This window comes from Nicotiana tabacum, chromosome 24 (assembly GCF_000715075.1).
Source record: "Nicotiana tabacum cultivar K326 chromosome 24, ASM71507v2, whole genome shotgun sequence".
NCBI lineage: Eukaryota > Viridiplantae > Streptophyta > Magnoliopsida > Solanales > Solanaceae > Nicotiana > Nicotiana tabacum.
In genome coordinates, this window is record NC_134103.1 from 8,323,026 (window position 1) to 8,349,122 (window position 26,097).

Genomic DNA, 26,097 nt, shown 5'->3' on the forward strand with positions numbered 1-26,097 from the left:
CTTTCTCTTATTCTCTCACAGATGGTGAGAACGCGCTCTAATGAGGTTCCAGACCAAGGAAGAGTTACACCCTCTGTTGTTAGAGGCCGAGGGAGGGCTCCAGCCCGTGGTAGGGGATGCGGACGTCCCAGGATAGTTCCAGTTATACCACTAGTGGGTCCAGCATAGGATCTCATTATTGAGGAACATGGCGAGGTTCCCATGGTAGAGCCAGCTCCGGTGGATTTTATGTCTGCTCCGGGATTCCAGGAGGTCATGGGCCGTGTGCTGCGGTTCATGGACACTATGACTTAGGCCGGTTTATTTCCGGCAGACCCAGCCACATCTCAGGCGGGCCGGAAAGAACATACCCCTACCGCACAAGCTCATGGGCAGGCATCTGTTGTATATCAGACCTAGGGTGTACTACCCGTGGGTGGAGCCCAGCTAGTGGCAGCAGCTACACCTGAGCCCAGACCAACTGCAACCGCCGAGCCACAGAAGCTATTGGACAGATGGACTAGACTACATCCTCCTGTCTTTGGGGGTAAGCGACATGAGGATCCCCAGGATTTCATTGATCGGTGCAGGGACAGACTGGACAACATGAGGATATTGGAGTCTTATAGGGTAGACTTTGCTACTTTTTAGCTAGAGGGCAGAGCCCGTAGATGGTGGATGTCTTATCTTCTTGGCTGACCAGCAGATTCTCTCCCATGACTTGGGACAGGTTCACCCGTATTTTCCTGGTCAGGTATATTCCACCCTCCCATAGGGAAGAGTTGTAGTTTCAGTTTGAGCAGCTCCGGCAGGGTCAGATGTTAGTGACCGATTATTAGGCGAGGTTCTCTGAGTTGTCTTGCCATGCACGTATGATATTCCCTACTGAGGCAGAGAGAGTGTAGAGGTTTGTTGTGGGTTTACATACTAGCATTCAGGCCACTATGCCCCGAGAGGTTGAGATAGGTACTTCTTATGAGCTAGTCGTGGAGATAGCCCGGAGGATTAAGGGTGTGTGTCAGTAGAGCCGAGAGCACGTTATGAGAGATAAGCGGTTCAAATATTTTGGAGAGTTCAGAGGTTCTCTGTCTGGGGGCGGAGGTCAGTTCGTGAGAGGGCAGTCTAGCAGGCCCCCATATCCAGCACCATCGCCTCCTCGGGGTGCTCCAGTGAAACCTTATTTCAGCGTTATGCCAGAGAGTTATTATCGCCCACCAGTTATTCAGGGTTTTTCCAGTGGGTATTCAGGTCACCAGGGCCAGACTCTTAGTCAACAGCCCATCGCACCGAAGAGTTGTTATGAGTACGGGGATCCTAGTCACATGCGGAGATTCTGCCCCAAGCTTCAGGGTAGACCAGTGCAGCAGGGTCAACAGCCTATGATTACCACACCAGTTACCCCACCAGCCGTCTGACCACCTAGAGGCGGAGGACAGGTGGGTAGGGGTCATCCTAGAGGTGGAGGTCAACCAGGTGGAGGCCAGCCAGTTGGCGCTCCAGCTCGGTTCTATGCTTTTTTGGCCAGACCAGATGCAGAGGCCTCAAATGCAGTGATTACAGGTATTATTTCTGTTTGCGGCAAAGATGCCTCAGTATTATTTGATCCAGGGTCTACATATTCCTATGTGTCATCTCCATTTTCTCATTTCCTGGGTGTTTCTCGTGAGTCCTTAAGTACTCGTGTTTATGTGTCCACTCCTGTGGGCGATTCTGTTGTTGTGGATCGGATCTACCGGTCTTGTATTATTACATTTTGTGCTTATGAAACTAGAGTAGATCTTCTACTGCTTGAGATGACCGACGTTGAAATCATCCTGGGCATGGACTGGTTATCTCCATATCATGCCATCCTAGATTGCCATGCCAAGACTATTACCTTGGCTATTCCAGCATTGCCTAGGCTGGAGTGGAAGGGTTCGTCTGTTAGTGTATCTAATCGGGTTATTTCTTTTATGAAGTCTCGACACATGGTTGAGAAGAGTTGTTTGGCTTATCTAGCCTATGTTTGGGATACTACTGCAGAGACTCTAACTATTGACTCAGTGCATGTAGTTCGGGAGTTCTCCGATGCATTTCCTTCAGATCTTCCAGGCATGCTATCAGATCGTGATATTGATTTTTGTATTGACTTGGCTCCAGATACCCAGCCTATATCTATCCCACCGTATCGCATGGCTCCAAAATAATTGAAAGAATTGAAAGAACAGCTTGAAGAGTTACTAGCCAAAGGGTTCATCAGACCGAGTGTATCGCCTTGGGGTGCACGGGTATTATTTGTGAAGAAGAAGGATGGAACGATGCGAATGTGTATTGATTATCGTCAATTGAACAAAGTCACTATTAAGAACAAGTACCTATTATTGCATATTGATGATCTATTTGACTAGTTGCAGGGTGCTAGGATGTTTTCTAAGATCGACTTGAGGTCGGGTACCATCAGCTGAAGATTCGGGATTCGGATGTTCTGAAGACTGCTTTTCGGACTAGATATGGTCATTATGAGTTTATGGTGATGTCTTTCGGGTTAACTAACGCCCTGGTGGCGTTTATGGATTTGATGAACAAGGTATTTAGGCCGTATATTGATTCGTTTGTCATTGTCTTCATTGATGATATTTTGATTTACTCGTGCAGTAAGGAAGAGCACGAGCAACATATGAGAGTGGTGCTTCAGACCTTGCGGGAACAAAAGTTATATGCTAAGTGCTCTAAATGTGAAATCTGGCTAGAGTCTGTAGCATTTTTGGGCATGTTGTATCGGGCAAGGGCATTAAAGTTGATCCCAAAAAGATTGAGGCAGTTCAGAATTGGCATTGTCCCACTTCGGCGACTGAGATCATGAGTTTTCTAGGTTTAGTAGGTTATTATCGTCGGTTCATGGAGGGCTTTTCATCTATTGCAGCACCTTTGACCAAATTAACCCAGAAGGGTGCTTAGTTTCGATAGTCCGATGATTATGAGGTGAGCTTTCAAAAACTCAAGAGAACATTGACCACAACATCAATGTTAGTGTTGTCTTCCGGTTTGGGGATATATATACAGTGTATTGTGACGCTTCACGCATTGGTTTGGATTATGTATTAATATAGGAGGGGCGAGTTATTGCATATGCTTCACGTCAGCAGAAACCTCACGAGAAGAATTATCCGGTACGTAATCTGGAGTTAGCTGCAATTGTTCACGCTCTTAAGATTTGGAGGCATTATCTTTATGGGGTGTCTTGTGAAGTTTACACTGATCATCATGATTTGCAGCATTTGTTCAAGTAGAGGGACCTGAATTTGAGTTAGCGCAGATGGCTTGAGTTGCTAAAAGATCATGATATTACTATCCTGTATCACCCGGGCAAAGGAAATGTGGTTGCAAACACCTTAAGTAGAAAGGCGGAGAGTATGGGTAGTTTGGCTTTTATTGCAGCAGAAGAAAGACCATTAGCTTTGGACATTCAGTCCTTGGCTAACAGACTTGTAAAATTGGATATTTCAGAGCCTAGCCGAATTCTTGTATGTGTTGTGGCACAGTCTTCACTATTTGAGCAGATCAAGGCTCGCCGGTATGATGAACCACACTTAATGGTTCTTCGAGAAACGGTACTACGGGGCGGTGCCAAGGAAGTTACTGTCGGCGCGGATGGTATTCTGCGACTCCAGGATCATCTATGTGTTCCTAATGTGGATGGACTAGGGAAAAAGATGCTAGAGGAGGCACACAGTTCTCGAAATTCTATTCATCCAGGTGCCACGAAGATGTATCGTGATGTAAGGCAGCATTATTGGTGGCGGCGAATGAAAAGGGACATAGTTAAGTATGTAGCTAGGTCCTTAAATTTCCAGTAAGTTAAATATGAGCACCAGAGGCCAGGTGGCCTACTTCAGCAGATGACTATACCGAAGTGGAAATGGGAACGTATTACTATGAACTTTGTAGTTGGGTTTCCGCGGACTTTGCGGAAGTTTGATGCAGTTTGGGTCATTATCGATAGGTTGACCAAGTCGGCACACTTCGTTCCGGTTGTGACTATGTATACTTCAGAGAGGTTGGCCCAGATTTATATTCAGGAGATAGCTCGGTTGCACGGTGTGCCAATTTCCATCATATCAGATAGAGGCCCTCAGTTTACTTCATATTTCTGGAAGCAGTACATAGTGAATTGGGGACTCGTGTAGAGCTCATCATAGCCTTTCATCCGCAGGCCGACGGGCAGTCAGAGTGAACAGTTCAAATTCTGGAGGATATGCTCAGGCATGTGTAATTGACTTTGGAGGCCAGTGGGATCATTTCTTGCCTTTGGTCGAGTTTTCTTATAATAACAGTTACCAATCCAGCATCGAGATGGCTCTATTTGAAGCTTTATATGGTCGGCGATGTCGTTCGCCCATCGGATGATTTGAGCCCGGTGAGGCTAAGGTATATGGTACTGATTTGGTGAAGGATGCCTTGAAAAAGGTAAAGTTGATTCATGAGAGATTTCGTACAGCACAGTCCAGATAGAAGAGTTATGTGGATCAAAAAGCGCGTGATTTATCTTTTATGGTGGGTGAAATATTTCTCTTGAAAGTTTCGCCGATGAAGGGAATCATGAGATTTGGGAAAAAAGGGAAGTTGAACCCAAGGTTTATTGGCCCATTTGAGGTGTTGAGATGAGTTGGGGAGGTTCCTTACGAGCTTGCTTTGCCGCTTAGTCTATCAGGAGTTCATCTGGTTTTTCATGTATCTATGCTCCGAAAGTATCATGTCATGTATCTATGCTCCGGAAGTATCATGCCGATCTACCACATGTGTTAGACTTCAGCAGAGTTCAGCTAGATAAGAGTTTGGGTTATGAAGAAGAACCAGTTGCCATTGTTGATAAGCAGGTTCGCCAGTTGAGGTCCAAGAAGATTTCTGCAGTAAAAGTCCAGTGGAGGGGCCAACTAGTCGAGGAAGCGACTTGGGAGGCCGAGGAAGACATGCGGAGCAGATATCCATACTTATTCAACACACCATATACAATTCTAAACTCGTTCGAGGATGAATGTTTGTTTAAGAGGTGGAGAATGTAATGACCCAACCGATCATTTTGACTTTTAGAACCTCGTTCCTCTAAATAAAACTCCATGTATGTTCTTTTATTAATTTATGACTTGCAGGGATGGTTGGTTCGGGATTTTGAAGTATTCGGGTTGAAATCGGAACACTTGGTTCCTTAAGTTGGCCTTAAAATGCTAAGTTTGACTTTGGTCAACATTTTCTGAAAACGATCCCAGAATCAGGATTTGACGATTCCAATAGGTTTGTATGATGATTTCAGACTTTGGTGTATGTTCGAATCGGGTTTTGGACAACCTGGGAGCGTTTTGGCGCTTAATAGTGAAAACTAGCTATTTAGAGGTTTAAGGTTCTTGAAATTTGGCTTAAGGTAGGTTTTGGAGAAATTGAGGCCCGTTTAGAATTTCGAGCCTAGGAATAGCTCCGTATGGCGATTTAAGACTTGCACGCAAAATTTGGTGTCATTCCGAGTAGTATAAGTATATTTCAGCGTGTTCGGAGTAATTTTGAAGAATTTGAAATTTCTAATTTGAATCAAATTGGTTTGGGGTACGATTCTTAGTTTTGATGTTATTTTTCACGTTTCGAGGGTCCTAGCGAGTCTATTTTATGATTTTAAACTTGTTGGGATTTGGAATTTGGAAGAAGAGCTGAAACTACCAGCTTCTGGTGCGATTGCACCTGCGCATAGGAAGCCGCAGGTGCGAGCCACCAGTCGCAGGTGCGAAGGAGAGGAGTAGGCCATCGACCACAGATGCGGAATTTTGGGCGCACCTGCGAATGCGCAGGTACGAGGTAATGCACGCAGATGTGAATCTGGTCAGGCGAGTGAAACTCACACCTGTGAGGTTTTTTCCGCAGGTGTGAAGCCACAGGTACGGCCACAACTCCGCAGGTGCGAAAGGCATGTTTGGCAGAAAGCTTAAAGAACGGGAAACAACCATTTTGCCCATTTTCTCTCCATTTTTGGGCGATATCAGAGCTTTTTGAAAGGAGATTTCAACTATCAACTTGAAGATAAGTTAATTCTATACACTTTGAGTTAAATACATAGATTATGAATAGATTATAATCGGTAAATCTTGAAAACCAAGGGTTTAGATGAAAAACCTAGAGTTCTATAAAAATGAGATTTTATCCACGAAAATAATTATGGAATTGGATGGAAATTGTATATTTGAGTTCTTAGATTATGGGTAACGATTTTTTCCGAATATTTTCGGATTCCGGGCACGTGGGCCCGGGGTGAATTGTAGAAATTTTACCATTTTGGATAGGGTAATTTATTTAATAGTCTAATTTAAAATTATTGAACATGTATTAATTATTTTATATAACTTTTAGATAGTTTCGGATTTTTCGGCACCAAATTAAAGTTTTACCTGACATTTTTGATCGGGAAGTGAACTTTTAAATAAGGTAAGTCTCTTGTCTAACCTTGTAAGGGGAAAATTACCCCATAGAGAATTTAAATTAATAATTATTGCTAATTATGGGGGCTACATACGCACGAGGTAATGAGAGTCCGTGCGTAGCTACTATTTATGCTAAAGTCCGGGTAGTTTAGGACTCAAAACATGAATTACGTGTGTAAATTGTATCCTTTATTTAATTAAAGTATTTAAACTATATTGTGTATTGTTAGGGAAAAATAATAAAAGATTGAAATCTCATATGCTTTGAATTTTTGTATAAATTGCTTAATTGTTAAAAGAAATTGTACATCCTCTTGTATTAATCTTATATATATCCTCATTTCGGAGGTACATAAGAAAATGTCCTCCTTTCTTGTGGAGCGTGCCGAACGCCTCGGCAGTATAGATGCATCTATGGATCGCGCAGCACATCCCTCGGCAGTGCACACGACACTCTCGATTGGGTCGCACGACCTCGACATAAATCGTGCCTAATAATAATAATTACACGATACCTTGATATTTTAATTGCAGCTTGTGAAGTTAATTAATAAATTAGAAATTATCGCATTTGAAGGAATTTAATTATTTTTGCTAGTTAAAGAAAATTATTGTTAAACCTATAAATCTTGTTGATTTAAATATTTCTATTTTTATTTTTATTTATTATTATTGATTGGCCCTTAGTGAGTGTCAAAGTCTATCTCTGGTCACTACCTCTTCGAGATTAGGCTTGATACTTACTGGGTACACATTGTTTACGTACTCTTGCTGTACTCTTTGTGCAGGACCTGAGACCGGTGCTATAGCTGGACCTACCGGAGTGCAGCCACGCTACCCAGAAGCCTAGTGGTGAGTTGCCTTTATGAGTTATCCCGCAGCAGCTAGTTCCTCTCCTTGTATTTTATTCTGTCTATTATATTTGAGACAGTATTTAGAATTTTGTATAATCTACTAGATGCTCATACGCTTGTGACACCAGGTCTTGGCACACACTATTAGAAATTTGAATTTGATTATGTTCCTAGTTTATAATTTTTCAAATTTTCTTAATTCTTGCAAATGAGTAGAGTTTAATTACTCGGATAATTTCTAAAGAATTGAATAATTGTGTAATTCACTAGTTGGCTTACCTAACTGCGATGTTGGGCGCCATCACGACCTATAGGTGAAATTGGATTGTGACATATACTCTATAAGTGCCTAAGGCGGGCCACTTACAATAACCTGTACGTAGTACAAAATAGTGACTGGAAAGGAAAATACGAAAACGAAATAAGGCAGTTAACTCATGAAAATAACCCAATCCTTAAAGAAAATCAGTAATTATCAGAAATACCAATCCTTAGAGTCTCGTATGAAAGTATCGAATCCAACACAATACAATAAGGAATAGAAAACACATAAACGGTCATGATGCGTTACGTGATCCCACAATATAAACTTTAAACATATCTGTTATGGCGCGTAACACGACCCCTCTGTATAATGATCAATAAATATCATAGTCCATCCTTATTCCACCTTTTCAATTCATTCTTTTCAACTTCCGTTATGGCGTGCAACCTGCTCCCCAAATAATGTCTTGATAACTAAGATTTGCAAGAAATCACACATCAAGAGTACGATTGTATGAGCAATGCAGAATAACATAATAATCATAGAGACTAGAACTACTCGGATGTCTCAACTTACCAACTCAACGATATCTATCTTAACAATATGTACAGGTAAAACTACTTCAATGAAGACAATAATTAATACGAAACTATAAAGCAACAAGGCATAAGACAATTTAGATATACGAGGGAAACAAATAGAGACAAGTAGTAAATAAGTATAGAATCAGAGAGGGGATGGACAATTTAATACAAGAAATGCTAAATGAAAAGTAGCAATTACGGCATGGAAGACAAATAAACATGTAGCAATTAAGGCATGCAGACAAGGCATAACATGAAGCAATGAAAAAAATAGGGAAGACAAGCAAGTTAACGGTAAGTCATTGAATAAAGTAATTAATGAAATACGGAAAGCGTGGAAACAAGTAATTTGACGTTGTATATACACTCGTCACCTCGCATATACGCCGCTACACAAGTAAATCACATAGCACGTAGCTCAAGGGTTCCTAATTCCCTCAAATTAAGGTTAGACGCAACACTTACCTCAATCCGCAATCAATTCAGATTCAACCACGGCCTTGTCTTTCGAACAAGCCTCCAAACTAATCAAATCTAGCAAATTATTAACCAAACGATTCAAAATAAGCCTTAAAAACTACCCATGAATGAAAGAGGTTCAATTAGATCATTATTGAAAAGGTCAACAAAAGTCAACCCTGGCCCGCTTGGTCAAAACCCGAGGTTCGGACCAAAACCCGATCACACATTCATCCCCGAGCCATATTATGCCATGCAATTCGAAATCCGAACTCAATTTGAGGTCTAAATCCCAATTTTACAAAAATTCCTAATTCTATCAAAATCCCTATTCTACCATGAAAATTCTAGATTTAAGGTTGAAATCTTATGGAATGTAATGGGTAATTGAAAAGAAATATAGTAAGGTCACTTACCAATAAATTTAGGAAGAAAGTCTCTTGGAAAAATCGTCTCTAGGGTATTTAGGGTTGAGAGTTTGAAAGAAATGAGCTAAATTTTGTTTTTTCCCTCTTTTACCAAGCTGCAGTTATCGCAATTGCGATACAAAGTTCGCAATTGCGATGATTGAAAATGCAATCAACCCTTACAAAATGCGAAGAAGCCACTGAGCTTGTTGCCATCACAAATGCGATAATTTTGTCGTAAATGAGAACCAAAGAAGTCCGCAAATGTGAACTATACTTCGCAAATGCGAAGAGGCACCAAGTGGACAGTGGTCGCAATTGCGAAGATGCAGAGTCAGCAAATACGAAGAATTTCTCGCAAATACGAACTCTCCTCAACCCAGCCCACACTCGCAAATACGACACATTATTCGCAAAAGAGAGGCTCGCATTTGCGAGCTAGACCTCGCAAATGCGAGATCTGCAAATAAAACCAGAAAACAGAAATGCATCAGTTATTCCTCTAAGTCCAAAACCACTCTATAGCCTATCTGAAACTCACCCGAGCCCTCGAGGCTCCAAACCAAACATGCACATAAGTCCAAAAATATCTTACGAACTCGCTCGTGCGATCAAAATACCAAAATAACACTTAGAACTATGAATCAGACACCAAAACTAATGAAATTTTCAATGAAACTTAAGAACATGCAATTTCTCAACCGGACGTCCGAGTCACGTCAAATCAACTCTGTTTTACACCAAATTTTGCATACAAGTCATAAATACTGAAACGGACCTATAGCAAGTTCCGCAACCGAAATCCAAACCCGGTAGCAACAAAGTCAAACTACGGTCAAATTTCTGAATTCTTTAAACCTTTAAACTTCTAGTTTTCAACAAATTACAATAATTCAAGCTAGGGACTTCCGAATTTGAATCCGGGCATACGCCCAAGTCCAAAATCACGATACGAACATACAAGGATGGTCAAAACACTGATTCGGGTCAGTTTGCTCAAAACGTGGACCGTAATCCACTCAAATGAGTTTTAAGGCACGATTTCACATTTTCGTCAATTTTTCACATAAAACCCTTCCGGAAAAAGATACCGACGATGCACACAAATCGAGAAAGGCTAAACGGAGCTATTCGGGGTTTCGAAATACAGAATTTAGGGTTATATTTTATAATATACCTCTCGGGCCATCACATTTATTTTGTTTGAAGAGTAAACATATAGTTTAGAAATTATACACTATATACTATGTTTTTAATGCATCAAATAATCATTCAACGACATGTATTATAATCTTCGCATTGGTAATGTATCATAACTTGTCTTTAAACCTTGGTTTAGACTTATTCAAATGCCCTTTTGAGATATGTGAAAGTCACAAACCGAAATTCAGAATAGCAAATTATTCAACACAAAGAAAACAATAAATATAGATAAAATCAACGACATGAAGCTAAGGTTGAATTAACATCACGAAAATTTCTCCAACTAAATGATGGGACAAGGGAAGTTCACGGTCTGAAGATAACATTGACCGATAATTGCAAAATAGAAATCCAATTTCTTTTAAAGAAGCTCCGTTAAGTATCAGCAAAAACGAAAGTTTTTCATAACAAGAAAAATAATATTATATAAAAAATTAAGGAAAATAAAATTACTCAAATCAAATAATACAAAATAAATTCGACCCTTTTCTCTTATGCAAAACACTCGTGCTAGACGGTGTTTATTAGTTCATATGCTGGAATCGTCATATCTTACTTATCAATATATCCAAACATTTTGATGAAAGAATCAAAGTCACTAAAGTATATGGCAAATATTTGGAGCTTCTGGACACTTTGTTATATTTAACGAGGTCAATTCAATGAAGCAAGAAAATGCCAAAATTTTTATCACACCATTTAGGGGTGTACAAACTGAATCGGAAAATCACCCCAAACCAAAAAGTCAAACAAAATCGATAAAAAAAAAATCCAATTAAGTTTGGCATTGAGTAAAACTTCCGAACCAAACCGACATATAAATATATGATTTTTATATATACATTTAAGACTTTATATAGAATTTTCTTTAAAAACATATCTAGAAATATTTGGGATCTCTTATGGGATGTATAATATTTAATAGAATATATAGTGTTCCATTTTTATTTATTTTAAATAATGGATTTTATCATCACTTTCTTATCAAGTGTTATTGAAATGCGTCAATCTATTTGTTCTTCCATATTCATATGTCAAATCTATTAAATTCTTATATCTTTTTTTGAATTTGAAATGGTATTTCCATAATATAAATTAAATAGAACATATTATTATTTAGGTATCATAATAATTAAATTCGGTTAACCTTGAAAGTATACATTAACGAAAGATTATTGTTAGACGCCCAAAAAAAATAATTATCATGTGTTGCTAAGAAAATTCTCCCAAAAGAATTTTTAATAGGTCATCTGTTTTTTTTTTTTTTTTAATTTTTACTAAACATATATTTACGTATCAAAACTTCAACAAAGTAATATTGAAATAATATTCATGTAACAAAAAATTCGAAAAATCCCGACGAAACTGAACCAATCCAAACCGATGTAGTTGATTTGGTTTGGTTTTAATAAAAACCGAATAAACTCGGTCCATGTACACCCCTAACAACAGTAGTATTACTTGTTCAATAATATCATTTTAGAGTCCAAATATTTTGTTCAATAATATCACTTTGAAGTCTTTGTTCAATAATATCAATTTGAGGTCTAAATATTTTGTTCAATAATATCATTTTCGAGTCTAAATATTTTTTTCAATAATATCATTTGGGGGTCTGAAAAGTCATTACGCGTTCTTTCCGTCATGTCAGTCCTTGTTTTGTTTTGTATTATTCTTGTTTTTCTTATTTTATTCATATTCGTCCATTGGTTTCTGAAAACTACAGTCTAATTTACTGTTTGTAGTTTTGTCTCAAAACTTAATTTCACTATACCGATTTGTTCACGTGACATGATTGATATTTAGTTGTCCTTTATTTCTGTAATTTCTTGTATATTCTTAAGAGTTTTTACTCCATGGGTGGATAATTTTAATTCATGGAACAATTAATAATGACAAATTCCCTAAGTTTTCTTCTATCTGGAAAAAACATTTTGGCAATAAATATTTGATTGATTAGATATATAGTGAATTATGATGGTTAATAGTAGGTGGAAATCAAGATTTACTCCAATATGAGAAATTAGATTGAGAGCTTTCTGCAACTATGTTTTTAATAGTGACACGTTTTAAAATAAAAGAATAAGTAAAGTATAAAAAACAAACAATTTCTTTGGCAGCCTTGTATTTTGAGAGACAAATAACACATGTACATAATGGTGTGTAGTTAATTAGCCTCCGAGTGTTAGGCCTAAATCACAAAGATAATTATCATTTTATTATTAATGTCGCTTTTGTTGACAAAAGAGAACATTATTCTAATTGCATGCTCATTGGACAACGACTCAATTTCGTTGAGACCTCCGGAATTTTAATTTGATGGTTCAGCACTCAAGTTTTAAGTACCGAATTTATCACCTTGTTTGAGTTATGAATTCATATATAGCTAAAATTTATATATGAGCTATGATCTTTCAGGAAACATGGGCTCATAAATGAATTATTTATATGGTCAGTAAACTGAAAGTCACCAAAGTCATCGCAAATATTTGAAGCTTCTTAGAAAACTTTGCGTGTAACAAGGTCAATGAAGTTAAGAAAATGCCCAAAATTATTATTGTTCTTCCTTTGGTTTCTGAAAATCTACCGACTAAATTCCACTTCTTCCCTAGTATTCAAACTACTAACTATTTAATTTAATTTGTTGTATATATGTGGTTATGTTTCAACTTATATCTTTTATAATAAGATTTGTTCAAGTGATTTAATTGTCCTCTTTTTTAAGTTTTCCTCTTAATGTTCAATATCTATATTGAGGCCGACTAAATACGAATTAGAGAAGTTCAACAACAACAACAACAACCCAGTATAATCTCACTAGTGGGGTCTGGGGAAGGTAGTGTGTACGCAGACCTTACCCCTACCCTGGGATAGAGAGGCTGTTTCCGATAGACCCTCGGCTCCCTCCTTCCACTAACTCCCCACCTTGCTCTTGGGGTGACTCGAACTCACAACCTCTTGTTGGAAGTGGAAGGTGCTTTTATATTGGAGATGTAAAATGCTACTAAAGAAAAAAGACTTCAAAGGTCCGACTAAAGATCTCTGATTAAGAATATAATTTTTAATTGTCCTTTTTGTAAGCTCAACTAGTTGGAAAGTTTACTTTTTGCTACCTCGTAAAGTTGGGCCACAATGTTATGCAAGTTGTGAGGAAGTTTCTCATATTTTTCTAACTAAAGTTGCTTTTGTTGATAAAAATGTGCTTGCAAATATCATTTGGACTTATCCAACCACCCTGTATGCCACATAAATGACCCTATTGATAAACAACCTATGATGATACTATTATTTATGAGTTTAAATTTTATATGCTTAAGTCACTGAATAGTTAATTTTACGTGATATTTTTTAATAGTACATATTATAGTTAGTAACCTAAAGGTAGGTAAACTGTCAAATTAAATGACATTAAAAATATAAAAATTCTTTTATATTATCGTTAGTGTATATAACTTACATTTATTTTGTATTCTCCTACCTAGTAAAGTTGGATAATAACATAATTTTCAACTAGAATTTTACTTAGCATATACTTTTGTACTTGGTCAAGTCTATCCACATCCCCAAATTTCATTAGGCCAATATTGAAACAGCAGCATTTTATAGAAGCTTCTTAATTGTAGGACCAGTAGGGATTGGCTTCAATACCCCTTGAATTGACATAGACATTCTTATATTTAGTATTTTCAATCTCAACAAATGTTTAAGGTATTCAAAAGTCTATCTCTCTGTGTCTTACCATATTACTGGACCATTTTCTTTTTAAGTTGGAAGAACTTACAGGGTTTTTGCATGTATATATATATATATATATATATATATATATATATATATATATATATATGAAGGTTTTGTTTCAACAAGTTCGCAAATTTGATCGTGTACTTTTAACTTCAAAACTTTTAGCAACCAGTGATAGTCAGATTTTTCCGGTCATAATTGACTAATAACAATTGAATTAAGATTTTTAGCGACCAAATTTTCCCTAAAAAAACTTTTTTTTCTTGTAGTGATATCCCTTTTTCAAGAACTTGAATTATCAGTTAGGAATCCTCACAAGACGGATGAACTCCTTTATTTTCGCATCCTACATATATCATGTAGTGATGACACGAATATACTCTGTAAAGCTAACCCTAGCTGAGCAACGTTAAGGAAAACCTTACTTCCCAAAACCTATAATGGTGTATTTATTATAGGCAATCAGTGAAGGTTTAAGTGGAAGGATAATTAATGGACTAATAACTAATGGGCTAATTAGCATATGGATTTTTTCTTTCCTATACAATATTTGAAACTTATTTATCAAAATTGTCCAAATTTTATATATTACCAGCCCTAAACAAATTTTTCTTACAAATTCTTTTCTCTTCGAATAATCCATTATTAGTGCCTTAAATTAGGGGATTCTTTGCTTGGAAAGGGTGTAACTGAAGGGAACGACGTCCAAATTGTCCTTTCATCTAAATAAAACTTCTTCTAATTGTGTGTTACCTATTTTAAGCCCATATTTAGCGCAACTCTTCTTTCTCTTTGACATAATTACCTATTTTAAGAAAAGAATAATGTATGGTACAACAACATACAAATTAAAAATAAATTTCATATAAATTTAATACAAAATTTGATATATCTACAACAACATACATACTAAAAACAAATTTCATACAACTAATTATACAGTATACAACTTATTTTCAACTTATCTACAACTTTTATACATCATTCTTGCCAGTTAGATACAACTACAATATCATACAACTTAAATACAATTTTAATACAAATTTTATACAATATATCTTTTGTATGTATTTTGTGTATGATTTGTATATATTTTGTATGTGGTGTGTTCTTCTGCTTCTTCTTCGAATTTCAATATGAAAATCCTGCCATATCAAATCTAATCTTCACCAAATATCCTCAAAATCGAGATATATACTCCATAGAATATTCCTCAATCGTTTGCAATAAGACTCAATCCAAACAAAAAATATTTTTTAAAAATCCGAATTCGAATTCAAAACTTCGAAACTTTTTAATGGTTGTCAATTGTGGAGAGTCAAACACCTTCAAAATTTATTAATTATATTGACAATTTCAATTCAAAACAATCCAGTCAAATAATTAATATACATTTGCTGCTAGCCCGCCATCGGAATACCAACAAGAAAAGGGGGAGCCCAAAAAAACTCCAAACTACAGCCATGGCAAAATTCAAATCGATAAAAAATTAATCCCTTTCCTCGCCATTGTTAGAGAAAATTATGAGCTTTAGAAGAAAAAAACCTTGTATAATCAGCGTAGAAAGAGGGTTGATTTCAAAGAGAGAAAGAGAAAAATTCTTTAGAAAGATTGAGGTTTGTCTGCGTAAGTAAGGAATTGTGAGGATTTTTCGGGATTTACTAAATTAAAAGGCTACAATCAAGGGATGCTATTTAAAATTAATTTGTATAAAATTGGTATAATAAATTGTATATGACCATAAGATCCATTCTTCTGTCATTTTGTAGTTCCTTAACATGTGAAATCTTTACTGAGTGTTTACCAACTTGGATTTTATTGAGTTATTTGTTGTGGTCAAAGCTCTATAGTAACCTTATGAATGTGAGCTTAGTTTAAGTATATGTATTATTTATTTTTCACATCTTGATAATACCATAGGCCATAACCATGGTATTTGTTAGGTAAACTCTTAATTAGTGGAATATTGATCTCATCTGAAATTGTTCCAATAATAAGAAAGGAGACCCCAAAAATAAATGAGTAGGTTGAAAGGAACTGAAGGAGAGAGCGAATAATCTATGGCCATTTTCAGTCATTTGCTGTGCATGCTTTTTTTTTCCACCCAAATATCTAGATGACGCATTATTGCATTTGATTGGACTTATAAGTCGCATTTGTTCAATGTGACTTATAAGTCTGCATTTGAGAAATGCGAATTATAAATCGCATTTGTGAATACATTACAAAATGCCTTACATGAAACCCTCAAGAAGCTGTGTTTGAAATGATAATTTAATAAAGAAAGAACAAGAGAGCTCAGGAAAATCAAGCAATAATATTACATAATAGAAGTTGCTCTATTGAGATGTCCAAAGGTATTAATGGAGTCGTTTGGCCACTAAACATCTTAGCTAATGTTGATAACCTATATTATACTAACTTGTGCAATAGTTATGTCCTGTTTATCAATTGCTTCCAAAATGAAAGAGATTGATGCTCCTCTAACTGTTGATTTGCGGGAATAAAATGTATCATTCAAAAGAGAGAAATACTTTCGCCATATAAGTCAAAAGCTAGCCTGAGTTGTCCTTTTTGTAAGCTCAGTTGGAAAGTTTACTTTTTGCTACCTCGTAAAGTTGGGCCACAATGTTATGCAAGTTGTGAGGAAGTTTCTCATATTTTTCTAACTAAAGTTGCTTTTGTTGATAAAAATGTGCTCGCAAATATCATTTGGACTTATCTAACCACCTTGTATGCCACATAAATGACTCTATTGATAAACTACCTATGACGATATTTTTTATGAGTTCAAGTTTTATATGTTCTCAGATAACTTAATAGTTAATTTTATGTTACTTTACTTAATAATACATATTAGTTAATAACTTAAAAGAAATGGTAAGTAAACTTTAAATTTTTACAACATATTAAATTACATTAAAAGTATAAAAAATTCTTTTACAATGTCGTCAGTTTTGTATTCCTCTACCTAGTAAAGTTGGATAATAACACAATTTTCAACAAGAATTTTACTTAATTGTAGGACCAGTTGGGATTGACTCCAATACCCCTTGAATTGAAACGACATAGACATTCTTACTATTAGTATTTGCAATCTCAAGAAATGTTTAAGGTATTCAAAAGTCTATCTCTCGTGTCTTACCATATTTTAACGACCTAATTGCAAATTCGATCGTGTACTTTTAACGTCAAAACTTTTAGCAGCCAGTGATAGTCAGATTTTTCCGGTCGTAATTGACTAATAAAAATTTAATTAAATTTTTTAGCAACCAAATTTTCTCTCGCTAAAAGCTTCTTTTCTTGTAGTGATATCCCCTTCTCAAACTTATTAATCTCATATAAGCATAGTTCCAGACTATAAATGATTGTTATTTACTATAGTACTAATGATGTTCAAGTGATGTCGTTTCCGTTCATCCTTAAGGACAAGCAAATGGGGATCATCATACTGACGCTCTCTGATGCGCTCATACAAGGAAAATCGAGCGACTGTGCAAGCTAGAACACGACTGGGCTCTGAAATATCTAACCTCGCGAACTGATTGGCCAACGCCTAAACTTTTGCAGCAAGTGGCCTCTCACCAACTGGAATATACAAAAGGCTGCCCATACTCACAGCCTTTCTACTCAATGCATCGACCACCACATTGGCCTTTCTAGGGTGATACAAAATGGTGATATCATAGTCTTTCAACAGCTTCAACCACCTCCTTTGCCTCCATTGTGATCCTGTTGTTTGAGAAAATACTGCAGACTCCGATAATCCGTGAATACCTTACACGACACGTCGTAAAGATAGTGCCTCCAAATCTTCAGCGCATGAACAATAGCTGCCAACTCTAAGTCATGAACAGGGTAATTCTTATAATGAATCTTAAACTGCCGTGACGCATATGCAATCACCCGGCCATCCTGCATCAATACTGCACCGAGCCCAATACGAAATGCATCAGAATACACCGTGTAAGATCCTGAACCGGCGGGTAACACCAACACTGGTGTCGTAGTCAAAGCAGTCATGGGCTTCTGAAAGCTCAACTCACACTCATCCGACTATCTGAACGGGGCACCCTTTTGGGTCAATCTGGTTAATGGGGTTGTTATAGATGAAAACCCTTCCACGAATCGGCGATAATAACACGCCAAACCCAGGAAGCTCGGGATCTCTATAGCTGAAGAAGGTCTAGGCCAGTTCTGAACTGCCTCAATCTTCTTAGGATCCACCTTTATGCACTCCACCTATACAACATATCCCAAAAAGGCGACTGAGTCTAACCAAAACTCACACTTTAAAAACTTGGCATATAACTGGCTATCCCTCAAAGTCTGAAGTACAATCCGAAGATGTTGCTCATGCTCCTCTCGACTGCGGGAGTAGATCAAGATATCATCAATAAATACAATCACAAATGAATCCAAATAGCGCTTGAACACTAGGTTCATCAAATCCATAAATGTTGTTGGGATATTTGTCAACCCAAATGACATCAGAAGGAACTCATAATGCACATACCGAGTCCGAAAACCCGTCTTAGGGATATCGGACGCTCTAATATTCAACTGATGATAGCCAGATCTCAAATCAATCTTCGAAAACACTTTGGCACCCTGAAGCAGATCAAATAAGTCATTAATCCTCGTCAACATATACTTTTTCTTGATAGTGACTTTGTTAAACTGCTGATAGTCTATATACATCCTCATCGATCTATCTTTATTCTTTACGAACAACACGGGTGCACCCCAGGGCGAGACACTAGGTCTAATGAAGCCCTTATCAAGCAAATCTTGCAACTACTCCTTTAATTCCTTCAACTCCGGCAGGGCCATACGGCACGGCGGAATAGAAATGAGCTGAGTGCCTGGAGCCAAATCAATACAGAAGTCAATATCCCTGTCGGACGACATCCCCGGTAGATCTGCAGGAAATACCTTTGGAAACTCACGAACAACTGGTACTAAATGCATAGAAGGAACCTCCGCACTAGAATCGCGGACATAGGTTAAATAAGCTAGCCCCTTCTCGACCATACATCGAGCCTTCATATAAGAAATAACCCTACTGGTAGAGTGGCCAGGAGTCCCTTTCCATTCTAATCGAGGCAACCCCAGCATGGCTAAGGTCATCGTCTTGGCGTGACAGTCCAGTATAGCATGATAATGTGACAACAAATCCATGCCTAAGATAACATCAAAATCTACCATATCAAGAAGTAAAAGATCAACACTAGTCTCAAGACTCCCAATAATAACCACACACGAGCGATAAACACGATCTACAACAATAGAATCTCCCACAAGCGTGGACACATACACATGAGCACCCAAAGAATCACGAGGCATAACCATATATGAAGCAAAATAGGATGACACATAGAAGTAAGTAGATGCCAGATCAAATAGAACTGAAGCATCTCTATGGCAAACTGAAACAATACCTGTGATAATGGCGTCAGATGACTCGGCCTCAGGCCTAGCTGGGAAAGCATAAAATTGGGGCTAGGCCCCACCAATCTGAACCACGTCCCTAGGACAACTTCTAGCTGGCTGGCCTCCACCTTTAACGGCCTGACCTCTACCTCTGGCTACCTGACCCTTACCTTTACTTGGTTGAGCGAGCTGTGGAGCAACCGATGCTGGAACTATGGCATGGGAACCCTGTTGAGATCTGTTGCTCGCCAACCTAAGGCAATACCTCTTGATGTGATCTATGCCCTGATCACGCCCAACTATACCTTATAAAAAGGACTAAGCGGTCGTTGCAAATATAATCCGGTTTACAAGTCCGGAGTCGAATCCCACAGAGAATTAACGTACTAATCACAACTTTTAGTTTAGCAAGAATCCACGTAATCAACTTCCAAAAATATTGAATAATAAATTGAGTGTTACTGACTAACTAACAACAAGGTAATTGAAAAGCTGTAAATTTTTTTTTTTACTACTGACAAAGAGAATGTTGTAGACAATATTGGAAAGGTCTAGGGTTGCGATTTCGCCTCTTATCGGAATCCTCTCTGTTGCTTCTCCTATAAATTCGCCTAGATACTCTCTACCGATCGTGGGCACTTTAGGTGTTGTAATTCTCTTCCAAGCAAATACAACAATTTACTAAATGTATTCTTTTGAACTACACTAACTATCACTTGTTTATCGCTCACTACGATCGCACTAAGGTTTCATTATTCCAAATCCCACCTTTATACCCTCCGTATTGATCCCTCATATACGTTAGGAGTGATGTTGTTCAACAACTACCTAAATATGTACCCTTTTTCAAGTAATACACACTAAATAGGTATAGCCGATTGAGGGCCCTTCAATCAACCATAATAATCACGTAGTTAAACACATAGGGAAAATTCAATGACAAATTTATATTAAACTCAACAAAGATTCATCCTCCAAGAGGTTCCATCAAACCCTAGAATAAAGAGTTTAGCTACTCATAATTGTTTTAACAATCACAACATAAGAATTCATCATCAATGAGAAAAAAGGGAGAAAGAAAGATAAAAACTCGTTTCTGAATCTTCCGTCTTGCTCCTTGCCTGTTCTTGCCTTCAAAATTCTTCTAAAAACCAAGATACCCTCTTTGTAGGTGAGCTGGGCTTCATATAGGTAAAGGAAAGTCGCCTCTGAAATTACAATTTTAGTCCTAGAATAATTTTTCTCTAAAGGACGTGCGCGGCTACGCACCTGGGCAGGTGGCGCATCTGGCCGCGCACTTTGGACAGTTTCTGCCTGACTTGCGCGATCAGTGCGCGGCCTCGCACCTGGGCGATTTTCTGCACTCTTCTTTGATCTTCTTTTTAAATATGCTAACCTCCTTCGATCCTCGAACAAACTCCCAATTTACTCCATAAGCCTTTACTTGGCCTTCAATGATCCATATTATCTCAAAACGCTCCTTAACCTCATTGTAGCCCGGAATTGCTCCTGCAAAGCATAAAATACTCAATCAGAGCAATTTACTATCATTTAACGCTCAAACATTAGTAAAGTGTAGCCAATTTAGAGTGCAAATAGTGGCCAAACTACATAGTTATAGCCTACTATCAATATCCCACACTTAAACCATTTACATAGACACAACCTCACTAAGCGACTTTCCTAACTCATCATACCAAGAATATTTCAAATAGACCAAGCACCGTAGTGTAACATCTTCACCTCAAGAATTGACTCACAAGCATCTCGCATTATTCACAACTTACTCACTTGCTCTAACACAGAGGTCAAGAATTACCTTTCCTTCATGAATCAAGTGCCCTCCCACAATAAAAGAGAATTGTTCCACAATTAATAAAATCATGAACAATTAGGAACTTCAAGATAGACAGAATTCACTCACTCTCAGAAACGACAGTCATGTGCCACAAAACAAATGCACCATAAGCTTGCCCGTAGTGTACTACTCTACTAATTGAGTTCATTCAGTCAAGGATCAAGTAGGACTTTTAACTGGTTGTAATGTAGGCTCTGGGATGGGTAGGATACATTTAGATATAATAGTGACTACACCTCCCTAAGCACTTTAATACATACACTTTAGTAGTCGAAACCCCACACTTATGTCAAACCATACTCTGCCTTCAAGGAATATATATTTTTTTTCACAGCAATACAACTATTTTCTTTTCTTTTCTTTCTTTTTCAATTCAAGTGGCTCTTACTTTTTCAAAACAGTGCACCTTTCTCCTTATTTCATTAGTTCCACTCAAAAGCCAAACCAACTACCCCACACTTTAACTTTTACAAAGTTCATAACAATTCAAGTGCTCATGAGAGGTTAAAAGGTTCAAATAGATGGTTAATTCAAACAAAGGGGTAAGGCTTGTAATGTGGTTGTCAAAGAAATAGGATTACAGGCTCAAAGTACTTAACTACGATACATAATAATTAGGCGGGTAAAATATACATATGTGGCTCAACAAAGAAACGCCTATATCACCTTCAAGACTGAATAAAACTACTATTTCACTTTGCAAACACACGGGAAATATTCTAGACATCAAATGCAATGCACATAATACAACAAACCTCACACACATGGCATATGACTCACTTAAGATTAGATCATCAAAACACTCTAGTCAAAGCACTTAAGCCACGTTAAGAACATACAATTTAAGGCACATATATAAGAGTCAACAACTGAGCCTAAGCATCGCACTACAGCACTCACTATTCTCAAGGCATAACGAAGTTGAGAGACCCTGTTTTCATTTCAGCCCATAGCCCACGGGTTCCTACTTCTAAATAAAATAAAACTAACTACACCCCTTTCAAACGAAACCCTTCAAAAAAAATCGCGGCCCAAAGAAAAATCGAGGGGGAATTGATACACTACCAACAAAAGAAAATCTTTTTATCTTTTTTTTCTCAACTTTAATCCCTCAAGAAACCCGTCGAATGATATCCATCGTCGAGAAAAGTCGAAACTTTTGAATTTTTTTTTTTAAATTCAACTAACCAAAGAAACTAACACTAATCTACATTACTATATATATACAACATAAATACAAGATATCCCCCCACCCCACACCTTAAATGGCGACATGTACCCATGTCACACAAAGAAAAACAAATGTAAGGTAAAGGAAACTTCCCTGATAGAGTCAGTCCTGGTCGGAGAGAGTGCCGGGGTCGAGATGGCAAGCCCTACCAAGTGCACGCAGCCATGCCATAACCCTCCTCTCAGATGTTGCATTTTGGGTAGCAAGGGCATCCACTCTAGCTCCCAAGTCCGTGACAGACGTACGCAAACCTGCCATTTCCTGCTCTAAGATCGTCATTCCCGTGTCCCATTTGACAACTGATGTTCCTTCAGCAACCTGCTCGTGCGGGGGCGAAGCGGCCACAGCCTCAGCTTGCACTTTATTACCCTCATTTGGAGCATCAGACTCATCGTTATTTGCCTCAACGGGTGCAACAGGATCCTTCCCAATTACCATTTTATCAGCCTGAAACTTCTGTTCTTTTTTTACTTTCCCATCCAAGTTCTTATTTTTCGGTACACGTGCCGCACGACATAATCTAGTGATTAAGGAAGGAAAGAAGAACCCATACCTTTGCACCGGACAACGAATGAACATTTTGTCGTGAATAACCTTAGCCACATCAAAATCATGGCCAGTGATAAAACATCAGATCAGTGCAGCCCGGGGACCATTCACCTCAGTGGTATTAGAAAATGGCAGCAGGCGGCTATTGATGACATAGAGCCAACACTTCCCTTCAAAGGTAAGCGATGCCGAATGAAACTTTCGCCCCTGCTTAATCCACACTACTTCCTTGTTGGGCATACATATTATTCTAAAGAACAAATTCCACGAGGTTGGTTCTCTGCTATAGGTGTCATAATAGTCCCCCGCTTCAGAATTTATCCCAAACACTGGCAACCGGTAAGCCCTCCTAATGGCCTCGATGGATGCATCCATACTCTTCTGTCGAACCGTGCAGACATGGTTCACATGTTCCGGGCAGTTCGCTTAAAACTCCCGCACAATCATTAAATTGGCTTCATCAGGTTCTTCAAAGAATATACCCAGCCCGCTCCGAACCAATTCACGATATATATTGGGACAGTCATTTTGGAGGGACCCCATATCAATTCCCTCTCTAGTATGGGTTTCTTAGGAGCCTTATGACCAAAACGTTCCTGGGCCGCGCTTGATACAAACTTGGTACTATCATACTGGGGCACATGGCCGATGCCCGTGTAACTCATCAAGCGCGGGTAACTCAGTGACTCTACTTGTACCCGCCTATTCTACGTCAAGATTCAACTGCCTCAATGCCCACCAGGCTCTATGCTCCAACTCCACTGGTAAGTGACACGCCTTCCCAAATATCAATTTATACGGCGACATGCCAATTGACATTTTAAAAGCGGTACGATAGGCCCAGAGTGCATCATCTAACTTTCTCGCTCAATCCATTCTTGTAGAATTCACGGTCTTTGTCAAAATGCTCTTTATCTCTCTGTTCAAAACTTCCACTTGCCCACTTGTTTATGGGTGATATGGGGTGGCAACCTTGTAGCGTACACCATATTTTTCTAACAACTTTGCGAAGGCTCGGTTGCAGAATTGAGTGCCTTCATCACTGATTATTGCCCTTGGAGTGCCAAATCAGGTGAAGATGTTCTTTCTCAAAAAACCAATGACCCCCTTTGCATCATTTGTAGGGAGCGTTGCAGCCTCTACCCATTTTGACACGTAGTCCACACCTACAAGTATGTACTTGTTGCCATATGAGCTGACAAAAGGCCCCATTAAATCGATTCCCCATACATCAAACACTTCTACCTCCTGAATTGGGTTCATGGGCATCTCATGTCCGCGGGAAATGTTCCCGGTTCGTTGGAATTCATCATAACCCTTCACCCAGAAGTGTGCATCTTTGAACAATGTCGGCCAATAAAAGCCCGACTCCAACACTTTTGCAGTTGTCCTTACTCCCCCAAAATGGTCGCCATATGGGGATACGTGACAAGCAGGCAAAATAGAAGATTGGTCTATCTCGGGGATACATCTCCGGATCATGTTATCAATACAAATCTTGAATAGATAAGGCTCATCCCAATAATACATGTGACAGTCACGAAAGAACATTTTCTTTTTGACAGAGAAAAGGTCATAGGGGACAATACCACTTGCCAGGTAGTTTGCAATATCTGCATACCATGGCGCTACCTCCAGGCTCATAGCCAACAGTTGTTCATCCGGGAAAGTCTCCACAATCTATTCTGTCTCAGCCTTCTTCCTTCCAGCCTAGACAAGTGATCAACCACTTGGTTTTCCGTTCCCTTTCGGTCACGGATTTCCAAGTCAAATTCTTGCAGCAGTAGCACCCATCGAATTAGGCGCGTCTTTGATTCCTTCTTCTCAATTAGGTACCTGAGTGCACTATGGTCAGTATAAACAATTACCTTCGATCCTATCATGTATGACCTGAACTTGTCAAATGCGAACACCAGTGCTAGCATCTCCTTCTCGATCACTGTGTAATTTAGTTGGGCACCACTCAAAGTTCTACTTGCGTAGTATATTGGATGCATGACTTTATTTTTCCGCTACCCAAGGACTGCTCCTACCGCGTAGTCGCTTGTATCACACATCAGCTCAAATGGTTTCTCCCAGTCGGATGCAACTATGATAGGTGCTAACACCAGCCTCTTCTTCAATTCCTCAAAAGCTACCCTGTAATCTTCAGAAAATGCAAAAGGGTGATCTTTTTCAAGCAATTTACACAACGGGTTAGCAATTTTGGAAAAATCTTTTATAAACTGCCAGTAGAAACCGGCGTGGCCAAGGAAACTTCTTATTGCCTTGACGGAAGTGGGTGGTGGCAACCTTTCTATTACATCAACCTTTGCGCGATCCACTTTAATTCCCTTGCTTGACACTAGGTGCCCCAAGACTATACCTTCCTGCCATGAAATGGCACTTTTCCCAGTTTAATACTAGGTTAGTCTCCATATACCTTTTCAATACTCTTTTCATGTTTATAAGGCAGTCATCGAATGTGTTCCCCACTACTGAGAAGTCATCCATGAAAACCTCCATTATTTCCTCTACCATATCTGTAAAGATGGCCATCATGCAACTCTGGAATGTGGCGGGTGTGTTGCATAGACCAAACGGCATTCTTTGAAAGGCATAGATGCCATATGGATAGGTGAATGACGTTTTCTCTCTATCCTCTTGAGCAATAGAGATCTGATTATACCCTGAGTATGTATCCAAAAAGCAAAAGTGAGACCTCCCTGCCAATCTATCTAGCATATAATCAATGAATGGCAGTGGGAAATGGTCTTTCCGGGTGGCCTTGTTCAACCTTCTGTAATCCATACATATTCGCCATCCCGTGACTGTTTTTGTTGAGATCAACTCGTTATTCTCATTTTGCACTACAGTCATTCCACCCTTCTTTGGCACACACTGAAATGGGCTGACCCAATTACCGTTAGAGATGGGGAAGATGATTCCCGCATCTAACCACTTGATCACTTCTTTTTTCACCACTTTTTTCATGTTGGGGTTCAGCCTTCTTTGATGTTCTTATGAAGGTTTGTGCCCATCTTCCAGTAGAAGCTTATGCATACAAAATGCCGGATTGATACCCTTAATATTTGCAATGGTCCAACCAATT

General features: G+C 38.5%; 1 pseudogene; it reads right to left on the reverse strand.

Moving 5' to 3' along the window:
- The window catches only part of LOC142178006 (uncharacterized), a 64,511-nt pseudogene extending 41,616 nt beyond the window's left edge, over positions 1-22,895 (reverse strand).
- Between the last annotated feature and the right edge of the window lie 3,202 nt (positions 22,896-26,097).